Consider the following 12,329-nt stretch of genomic DNA (forward strand, 5'->3'; position numbering starts at 1 on the left):
CGCTTATATTTCATACACATTAATTTCACAGGGAAACACGAGTTATAGTTTTGTGAATTTAAAAACAAAGCTATCATAAATATTATTTACATCACTAGATAGATACCATTTACCTTGAATACAGCAAATGCAAACAAATTCTAATATTATTTTTCTTTAAATCATGTTTAAAAAAGTCAGTTTCACAGGTACATTTGTGAATAGCCATATCACAAATACAATATACTGGGAAGTGGTCAGAAATGTCAGTTAATAATATTCAAAAATAAATATGGCAAAAATCATATAAATATATCATCTAATAGCGATGAAAATCTGTCAGTAACACAGGTTGGGTAATTTATAAAAGAATCATGGAATGTAGCATTAAAATAAACCTACTCTCCAGAAACTTTGCTTCTCCTAAAGTCCAAATCACTCAATTGATGCCATCAGTCTTCAAAAGAAAAATAACAAAGTAAAAAGTAAAACATGACCAAAATATTTATTTAAACAAGTCAACGCAAAGCGTAGCATCCCCTCGCAGGGTACAAATGGCCTACATATACATCAAAACAAGTTACCTCCATTGGGGCTATACTATTATATTAGTAGGCAAGGAAGTTGACCACATTTTTACAGATATAATTAGGTGTTTTTGCTTATTTAATGAGCTATGACTTTTCTCCTTTGACCTACATACTCCGAGATCAAACTTAGGCTGTATTTTGATACCATGACCTTCATATCAAATTTTATTAAAATCCGCTAAACGTTACTAAAGTTATCAAACAAAAACCAGATTCGTATATTTAATGAGCTATGACACTTGACCTACATACTCAAAAATTGAACTTAGGCTGTGTTTTGATATTATGTACCTTTATTTCGAATTTGATTAAAATCTGTCAAACATTAAAGTTATCAACAAAACAAAAAAATCGCATATTTAACACTTTGGAGACGACGGGATTCTACAGAAGACGAGCAACTTTTTAAGTCTGTGACGACGGGTTTCTACAGAAGCCGAAATGTATCCCCAATATTTTTCCAGCTTATCATAAGCTATTATGTGCTAAAGTTGTTTAAAGTATTATTTAGATATATTCATTCATTTCATCTATTAAAAAAAAATTACGTTACGTGGAAAAAAAGTGATATCATTTCAACTTTACCCTAAGTTAGTGTTCGGATCGAAAAAAAAAGCCCTTGAAATACCGGTACAGCTGGAGACGGATCAGTGATTGGATTATTTTCGCTGAGCAATATGAGAGGGCGTTGTTTTCCTTACATTTTCATAGATGTATTGTAGTTATTCATATAATAATATTATTAGGCCTATAGTAGGCCTATTCATAAAGACCTAGGACTATTCCTTTTAAATAAAATTTGCTATATGCCGCGTTTCACTTGCCCACAAATTACCAAGCTTACCCTCAACTGTGTAGTATATAAGTACGCATTTATAAAAGGACTTGGTAATTCTTCTCCCCTGTAATTACCAGTGCCGGAACTCTGACTATACCCTTTTCATTTTATCAACTTGACCAATTTAGCGAATCATTCATGTATGGATCTCCTCTTTTATAAAACGCCTATCTCAGCTGCCTGGACCGGACCCCACCCTAAGAGGAACAAATAAATGTAAAGAAGTAACTACCATTGTTCAGTAGCTACCATTGTTGAAAAAAAAATGCAAGTTTTCTGGCAATAAAAAAAAGCGAGTGCAAGATGAAGAAAATAATTTGTATTACCATTACTACTTTATTACAATATTGTAAGCATCATCAATTCATCATCATCATCATCATCATCATTTCATATATACATTGTACATGTACATACCATTTACAAAACTGATCATGAAACAAGGATTAACAAAGTTTTATTGACACGATAGGTTGAGCGAAAACACAAATGGAGACGAAAACAAATAAATTGAATTCTCACAAGGGATTTGACCAAAACCAGTCTAGATGTTCAATGGTTATCCTGATAAATGGGATTTGTGTGTCATTTTATTTTATAAAATATATTTAGGTAATAGTGGTAAGATGATAATATGATAAGGCACACAACGGCTTTTTTTTCTTCAGATGGCAGTTCTATTTGAATAATCATGATCCCCTCCCACATTGAAAAAAGTAAAAGGCAGATATAGATTTACAAATGTTTTGCCTTATTTGTTTTTATATGTGTTCTATTAACATGATATATTACCATTATCGATTTCCTGTCACAGCCAAAAAGGGGGGTGGTGGCATGACTAGCTTTTTATTGTTGATTGCTATCATTTGTGTATTGCCCCCGAATCACAGTCATTTGTTTTATACATATTGGTATTGTTTTAGTGTGCCTATGTTTCTCATCATTGTCCACCTCAACTGTTGTGTTTTTGTTTGCACTTTTTTCCTTATTGTTTCGTAACATGTATTGAATTACTATATTTTAAATATCATTTATTTTTTTTAATAAATAAAGGACTACCAAGACTACGGTGATTAACTCCTTTTTAGCCACACCCTTTTAACAAAAACAACAAAACAAAAGAACAGCGCGATGCGGAAATAAATTACACTGAAGCACAATTCCAATTTTACGAAATTGCTGACATATTCAGAGAGGGAGGGGAACGAGGGAGAAAGAGAGAGAGAAAGAGAGAGACAGAGAGACAGAGACAGAGATAGATAGATAAATAGATAAAAAGAGAGAGAGAGTTGATTGTGATAAATTACGATTTTGTTTTAATCTCTGTCATTCATTTAGCTCTTTTCATTACAAACAAAAAAATCAAATATGCGTACAAAAATTCAATAAATCAGCAACCTCATATCAAAATAGGGTTTTAAGAGATGTATAGATAAAGAAAAAAATAAACAAAATTAAGCGGGAGCCAAACTAAAACAAAATAAATATTTCAAATTATGAAAAACTATTAAGTCGAAAGCATTCAAAGTAAATATTATTTTTGTTTTCGAGAATAAAACAATGTTCATCTCAAAATTCATTTCCCAAATAGTCCTATATTTGATTTGTGTTGTATCTCTGATACACTATAACATATGTGCTTTACCTGAGAGTTATTGTCTTATTGTCACTGGCTGGTATGTATATTACATTGGCATGTACATTACATTAGCATGTGCATTACATTGGTATGCATTGCAGCTGGCATGTCCATTATGCTGTTCTTTATACATAACAATTTGCACATTTTAAAAAAAGGGCATTTACTGTAGATCATGGCATAATGTTGGTCAGAATATAGTTACAAAATGTGTCGAAAACCCATGTAAAGCGAAGGCTTAGACCTATTTTTAACATACAACTTATATAGTCACATATTTTCTTACTCAACTTTATAATTTTATTTGTAATCCAAGGTTTATTTTTACGCTTATATTTCATACACATTAATTTCACAGGGAAACACGAGTTATAGTTTTGTGAATTTAAAAACAAAGCTATCATAAATATTATTTACATCACTGGATAGATACCATTTACCTTGAATACAGCAAATGCAAACAAATTCTAATATTATTTTTCTTTAAATCATGTGTAAAAAAGTCAGTTTCACAGGTACATTTGTGATTAGCCATATCACAAATACAATATACTGGGAAGTGGTCAGAAATGTCAGTTAATAATATTCAAAAATAAATATGTTCTTATTCCAAATATGTTGTAAAAAAAAACTCTCCCACACCACATCTGTTCAGAGCCAGAAGGGCATTAATTCTGAGTTACATCCTTCTCGTTGCACACATACAATATTATTAAATAAACCAATTTTACCGTACCTGTTCCACAATATTAAAATAAAAAAATAAAACAGCAGTCTCTTACCTGTATAATAGCAGCATTCAACACGATAAGGTTAACGCCACACACGTTGTATTCATTGATGCAAAAGGAGAAAAAGAAAAAAAACAAAAAAACATTTAGCAAAATGTAATGATATACATGTAGGTCTATTACAGTACATTAATGACAAAAATCATAGAGATCATTTGATGAGATTGATAAAAATAAACACAACATTGTAAATTATATTGATTAATGTCAGACTACTCAAGTTTTATTTAGCTGGTAGCTTAGCACAAATTTAGTGGCATGAAAGAATGCGTCCAGTAAGCAAAGTACATAATAGTTCATGAGAACTAGAGATGAAAACTTGTAATTTGACATGCCCTGATGACATTTATTTTGTAATATTAATAGCAATCAAGGTACAGTAGTACAGCTGTAGAAAAAATTAGTAAATCTGTGTCCTGACTCCTAATCATATATGGTTTTACCTCAATGGAACAATTAAAATTAAAAAAAACAATTGTACAATTTGCGTTACAACGTGTCCATTAAAGATAAAGACCATTTATGGTCATGCGATTGCATTGTAAAAAAAACGTTGTGGAATCGATCAGTAAAGGTTGATCATCTAGCATATAAGTATTGGTATGTACTGCAACTTGCAAGGTTCTAGAATCATCAAAATGATAAGAAATTTAGCCCAGTTTTGATAAAGTTACAAGCACTGTACACAGAAAGATGTATATGGGACTACCTACCTACACACGTGTGTGACACGTGCGTTATATCTATCAGGTCCAAACAGATATAATACTTTATCAAATATATCAAATAGTAGACAGTTTCTCAGCAACAGGGAAAAAATTAATATTTATTTTTCGGGGGCTACTTTTCAACCTTGCCTGCATTTCAACCTTGCCTGCATGAAAATAACGTTCTAAAATTTGTTTTGCATTGAACTCTATGCAAATTTAAGGGGGTTCTTTTCTGATTTTTGGGGGCTCTTTTGGGCATTTCGGGGGCTATTTCACCCTGAGCCCCCGTGTTTTTTTTCCACGCATTAGTCAAAACATATTCTTTTACATGATTGGTAATAAGAGCTTTCATTTTATTTTATGAGGATGGCATTTCCCAAACTGGTCTTTATGTTTAATGCCACTGCTTTGTACCAAGCTACCTTTGTAGAAAATTCATAACTTTCTTATTAGTTGTCTGATTTTGCTCTAATTTTTTTTGATTGGTTTGTCTGATTTTTCTGCTTCTATGGAAAGTAATTAATTTTTTTAGAGTGGATTTGTCCTTTAAAGCCTCACTGCACTACTTATAGCTACATGGGCCCTCTATACAGCAAACAATGCCTAATTGGTGCCTGTTGGTCCCCCATGATCCCCTTTTTCCTATGGTAATTAAGAGCTGATATGCTGAGATAACCACCTGTCAGTGACCTTGCAGGAAACTCTAATCCCCCTGGCCAAACTAGTACAGACAGGCTTTAAAGGGCAAGTCCACTCCAAAATAACTTGCTTTCAATAAAAGCAATCAAAAACAGTTTGAGCAAAATCGGATAACTAATTTATTATGAATTCTTAATAACATAAAAAACTCTGAAAATCACAAGACAAATTGGCAACTACTGTACATGTAACTCATGAGTCTGTGACATCATTGCCTCACTATCCAATAATTGTTTTTTTATATTCAGCATGTTTCCACAGGAAAAAAGTGAAATACGGATTATCTTTTCTGGAATTGAAATACCGTGTCGCGATGACACGGTATTAAACCAATCTGTTTCCACAGAGCGCAGCATTCCGATTCGCCCAGATTCCGTGTTCCAAGTCAGGCAAATACCGTGTTAATCGGAAGTCAAGATTCAACCTTTGACCTCGATCATGGATTCAGATCTACACAGGATTCCACGCTATTCTATTGTGACGTACATTTGTCATTGTTATGTACAGCGCGGAATAAACATATTATTGTATATGCGTATCTCAAAGTATTTTTCAACCAATCACGCTGCAGTGGTGATTGAGGCTTCACGCGCTCTGATGATCCGCCAGACACGGTTTGTCACTGTGTGTTTCCACAGCGATTTCACGCAAAATCGCAAAATCTCACAAATCATGTATGTAACGTGGGTAAAGGCATGGGTAAGTCAAGTTTTGGGGGATAAAAAGTTTGCATAATTTTGGACTGATACATGTAGCTTCAGTTTGAGTTGCAAAGCTATAGCGTAGAGACGGTACTGAGCGACAACATTGACACCTTAAAGTAACACTGTGGTAGCCTTGGTAGGGTATTCTGCACATGATACGCATTTTGTGGGTCGGTGGAATTGTGTTGCACACGGTAACTTTGGCCTGGTCTGAAACCGTCTGAAACACCCTCAGCTCAACTACGGCACGCCACACAATTCTTACCGACCCACTCATACTCAGCATCTAGGCGCTAGGCCTACAGTACCTGCGCATCATTTGCACTAATTTATTGGGGTGCAACATGTGGAAAAAAAAGTCAAAAGTCATAATGACACAATAAACCGCTATGCATAGTGAATGAGTGGTGACCGAATTTTCTACGTACAAATATGAATTGATTCACGATCATTTAATAATACATAGACTATAAAAACAGAGATTTTATACAATTACAAGAGCAACCAAATGCTTACCTTTGCAAGCTCGATTTACAGCACATGGAAAAACACAATTTTTCTATACGGTGTATTTAAAGGACAAATCAATATTTAAAAATATTTGTTTTAATCTACAATTTTAACTCTGTCTCTGCTTCTCTTTTTGTATATAGTCTCTCGATCCCCTTTGTCTCTGTATCATGTCAGTGTCTCATTTAATAGTTTATTACATGTATACAAATTAAATCAAGAAAAATTTGAGAATTTTTTTATCGTTTGGCTTTTTACTGCCATGCATACTAACAACCATTTCTATTTCTATAACATCTTATAGATGTTGGATTATTGCTATGGATGGGTAAAAATTTAATATCTAACTCATGTTTTATATTAAATCAGGACTAAATAAATCACTGTGTACATGACTTAATATAAAACAATATTTAAATAATTTATTTGCATATTTAATTGCTCAAGACTTGACAGATGATCGACACATGCATGAAAGCATCCACATCCATAGTGCGTCAAAACGTTATTCAAACGGCAGTAGATCTATCAATACGGCACGGTCAGAGGCGGCCCTCCCGGGGGGCAGGGGGGGGGGGCACAGCGCCCCCCCCCACTTTTTCAGATACCCCAAAAGTGCCCCTTTTATTTTGTAACGAGTGCCCCTTTTACATAGGAAAAATGCCCCTTTTACTTTGACAAGTGCCCCTATTACTTAGTAAACGTGCCCCTTCCCCCCTTTTCACCTCTGACGAGTGCCCTTTTTATTTTTGACACGTGCCTCTTTTCCTTTGACATGTTCCCATTTTCCTTTGCAATAAGTGTCCTTTTTCAATTCTCATAAATCTTGAAATTATCTTCAATAATTAGTGCCATTTTTAATCTCTAGTAAGTGCCTCTTTTCAGGTACGAAAAGTGCCCCTTTTCAGTTTTGATAAGTGCCCCCTTCACCTCTGATAATTGCCCTATTCAAAACTGAGAGGTGCTCCTTTTACTCTGACAACTGCCCCTTTTTTCCTTTGTAAAAAGTGCCCCTTCTCCTTTTAATAACTACCCCTTTTTTAAACTCGGATGAGCACACCTTTCATTTTAATATGTGCCCCTTTTATTTTTTAATAAGTGCCCCTTTTCCTTATGATAAGTGCCCCCATTAAAAAGAGAGAGCTCCTTCCCCTTAACTACCCCTTCTCCTTTTTAATAAGTGCCCCCTTCTCATTCAACAAATGCACATTTTCCTTTATTATAAGTGCCCCTTTTACATTTTCATAAGTGCCCCTTTTCACCTCTGATAATTCCCCTTTTAATAATGACACGTGCCCCTTTTACTTATAAATGCCCCTATCAAAATCTGATGGGTGCCCCTTTTCCATCAACAAATGCCTATTTCCCATTTTCGTAAACGCCTCTTTTTCATCACTGGTGAGTGCCTCTTTTCAGGTGAAAAAATGCCTCATTTTCACCTCTTATAATTATCCTTTGTACTTTGACACGTGCTCCTTTTCTTTTTTAATAAGTGTCTTATCCCTTTCGATAATTGCCCCCTTTTCATGTAATCATTAAACGTGCCCCTTATTTAAAGCGACTAAGAACAATTTCCCCCAAAGTTCGCTCGCTGCGCTCGCTCGCATTTAAAGATGATATAATTATGTTACTTATCAAAGGTCTTTTCAGTCTTCCGTTATGAAAATGTGCTTATAACCCCATCACGATTGGCTTTTTTCCTCTATAGAAGACGTTATTTTTCGCACTGCGACCTCACAGATCTTTAAAAATGTTCTCGCTCGCTTCGCTCGCTCGTCAATGCATAGTCAGACATCATACCCAACTGTACAATATGATGCTTAAGCAATATCTTGTATGATGTATGAAGAGAAACAAATAATGAAATCCTCCCTGATTATGTAATCACAATGTAGGGGTATATACCAATTAATGTCAAAAAAATTGTATATTTTCGCTTTGAGATTTCCCAATGTAGGTGCCCTTTTTTTTCCAGAAAGTGCCCTTTTTTGTTGGTGCCCCCCCCCCCCCCCACTTTGGAAATCGCTCGGCCGCCCCTGGGCACGGTCGAATTAGCCGTAACTCAGTTTAGATATAGTCCTTATTAGTCATAATCAGCTCTAATGACATCATTGTTGCGTATTTAGTGCGTCGAAGTATATCTCTGCAATCAAGCAAAAATTTGAGCTTGTTTAGTAATAGTTACCGGTAACAGTTATCATTTAAATAACAATCCTCTATCGAACAGCCTACCTAAGGGGCGCTGTGCCACTTTTAATCATGGTCATCATTATCACTAATATCGTCATCGTATTTATGAACATTATTGTTTTTGATTATTGCTAACACTGTTATGATCAGTATTTAAGAGCCCATTTGTGCTAGCAATATTAAAGGCATTGTTCTCAATTGCATCTCTCTTCTCTCTTGTTCTGTCCCTCTTTTTTTTGGGGGGGGGGGGGTCTGTCTCTACATCTATCTATCTCTATGCTCTTTCACCCCCTCTCTCTCTTGCCTCCCTCCCTCTCTCTTATTCTCTTGCTCTGTCTCCCTCTGCCCTACATAATTTAAACCGTGACAAGTTTTTTTAATGTTTTTTTCTACTGTAACTTATTACTAAATTTATAAATCCACTGTTTTTAAACGATACAATGTAAACCAAGTATTGTTATGTTCAGACTTTTTATTATATTTGAATAAAACAGAAATAATGGTTATATCACTTTGTTAAAAAAAAATACACAAATGAATACCGGTAGATTACAATCAACATATACACTATTACAGTTACAATTGTCAATATATTCATAACCTTATTACGATCGTATTTACATGCATTGAGATTTCACAAGATTAAAGCCCCTCTAAAGTGTTGGGAGTTCAAATTTGCCATTATTTTATGGCAAAGTTTCTCTTAAAATTGTTCAGTGATGTAAAACATGATGTCATTTAACACATTATGTAACAAACTCATATTGTTTCATAATTTTTTTTTTTTTACAAAATCAATAATAAATCTATAACAAAATTGTACAGATGCAAGTTTATACAAATGCATTAATGTTATTTTTATAAAAATAAAAAAATCAATTCAAAGCAGTTGACCACTAAAAAAAAAAAAAGGCATGCAAAAGATGTGCGATTTCTTACACAATTGTTACCTAATCTGCAGTTGCAATTGCAATTAGATATATAAAATTTAAGTTTAATAAATGGTCCCGCAAAAAATATTTCTTTTTCTTGTATCATTGAAATAAATTTGAACTACAAGTATCACTTTGTTCAGTATAAAATAAACATCCCTCAATCAATTCGAGATATTATATTTTAATTTTAATTTTTTACACTGTTTCTTAATTTTAATATACCCTGTATAAAGAAATATTTCAACAATTAAATGATTATTAACCATAATAATCATAACAAACCAATAATAAAGTGATACAATGCATGATTTTATAAGTTAATATATGTCTCATTTTAAGGCCAAAAAAGAAAAGGTTAGATTCCACAATTTTAAGTGGTTGAAAAGACGCCTCAAAAAGACGAAAAACATTGCAAGTCAAAATTGTAATTACCACATTTTTTTACATTAAAAAAAAATGTGACCCAACCCGCTGCCGTTTGAATCATTTCCAACGCAGTCTCTGGAGACCCGACGCCTTTGGCGGCGAAGCTCCCTGGAGTTAATGTTATGTACGTTATTACCCCTCCGCCCCCCCCCCCCCCCCCCTGTAAAAAAAAAAAAAAATGCAGTCAGTTTCAATAGTGTAGTCTAAAAACTTTTTTTCTCCATAATTGAATATAAAAACACTGCTAACATTTAAATTTCACAGTTCGGACATACGTGACATATTATCAAAATTGCAATTTCAACTTTGAATTGTAAATTTCGACATAATAATATCTGATCAAAAAACAAAAGGCACATTGCCTATAGCCCATCGGGCAGGCTATAACATACCAAAGTTTGGTATAAAATAGAGCAAGAATAAGCGAGATACTGTTCAAAGAACAATGTCATGTACTGTACATTCATGATGTAAACGAAATTCACCTTCTATAAGCATTGCACGTAAATTAAGAAACTTCTGACATGTCGCCTTTAGTCGCAATTTTCACTATGATGTCTTCATCAAAATGACAAAAAGTGGATATTGACCACGTAGAAAATTATCTTGGCTACAACATATCAAAAATTGGTTGAAAAACAATCAATATTTACAGAGATACAGTAATTACAAACAACTATACAGTGCGTCCCAGAAAAAACGAAACCGAGAATCATTGACGTTTTATCACAACTTAATCACAATTATAATGAATAAATGACATATATTTGTAAAGCTTAGCAACTCATATAATGCATATTTCACGCATGAGTGATTAAAATCAATTTGAAAAAAGAGAACAAAAAGTCATTTGCCGCACGGTATCTAAATTTGAAAGAGAAAATCAGCTTTTGCCCTTTCATATGACACCTCAATCATGAAAAATAGGCAAGGAATAATTTTTTTGCTTAAAGTGATGCTTAAATTAAAATAATTTGATTAAACAAATTCGTTTTCACTGGCTGCCTGCTGTAACAACCCCCCCCCCCCACCCCCCTCAAAAAAAACAAAAAAAAATGCAGTCAGTTTCAATAGTGTAGTCTAAAAACTTTTTTTTTCTCCATAGTTGAATATAAAAACACTGCTAACATTTAAATTTCACAGTTCGGACATACGTGACATATTATCAAAATTGCAATTTCAACTTTGAATTGTAAATTTCGACATAATAATATCTGATCAAAAAACAAAAGGCACATTGCCTATAGCCCATCGGGCAGGCTACAACATACCAAAGTTTGGTATAAAATAGCGCAAGAATAAGCGAGATACTGTTCAAAGAACAATGTCATGTACTGTACATTCATGATGTAAACGAAATTCACCTTCTATAAGCATTGCACGTAAATTAAGAAACTTCTGACATGTCGCCTTTAGTCGCAATTTTCACTATGATGTCTTCATCAAAATGATAAAAAGTGGATATTGACCATGTAAAAAATTATCTTGGCTACAACATATCAAAAATTAGTTGAAAAACAATCAATATTTACAGAGATACAGTAATTACAAACGACTATACAGTGCGTCCCAGAAAAAACGAAACCGACAATCATTGACGTTTTATCATAACTTTAATCACAATTATAATGAATAAATGACATATATTTGTAAAGCTTAGCAACTCATATAATGCATATTTCACGCATGAGTGATTAAAATCAATTTGAAAAAAGAGAACAAAAAGTCATTTGCCGCACGGTATCTAAATTTGAAAGAGAAAATCAGCTTTTGCCCTTTCATATGACACCTCAATCATGAAAAATAAGCAAGGAATAATTTTTTTGCTTAAAGTGATGCTTAAATTAAAATAATTTGATTAAACAAATTCGTTTTCACTGGCTGCCTGCTGTAACAAACAAAATTGACAAAAGACTTACTCCGTTTTGTTGACAATCAGACATGGGCGAAAGACTTCCTGCATGGCTGGTTGTCAACGAAACGGAGCTTGTCTTTTGTCAATTCTGCTTGTTGCTACAACAGGCAGCCAGTGAAAACTGACTTCTTAAATCAAATTTTAAAACTTTAAACAAAACTTTGCTCTTTTTTCCTGATTGAGGTGTCACATAAAAGGGCAAAAACTGAACTTTCTAAAAATATTTTCTCTTTTGAAATTTAGATACCATACGCCAAATGACCTTTTGGTTCCCTCTCTTCAAATTGATTTTAATCACTCATGCGTAAAATATGCATCATATGAGTTGCATCAAATAAAAGAGGCTCTAAGCTTTACAAATATGTCATTTATTAGTTATAATTGTGATTAAGTTATGATAAAC

The sequence above is a fragment of the Strongylocentrotus purpuratus genome, unplaced genomic scaffold (genome assembly GCF_000002235.5).
Source record: "Strongylocentrotus purpuratus isolate Spur 01 unplaced genomic scaffold, Spur_5.0 spur5_scaffold_4, whole genome shotgun sequence".
NCBI classification, from domain to species: Eukaryota; Metazoa; Echinodermata; class Echinoidea; order Camarodonta; family Strongylocentrotidae; genus Strongylocentrotus; species Strongylocentrotus purpuratus.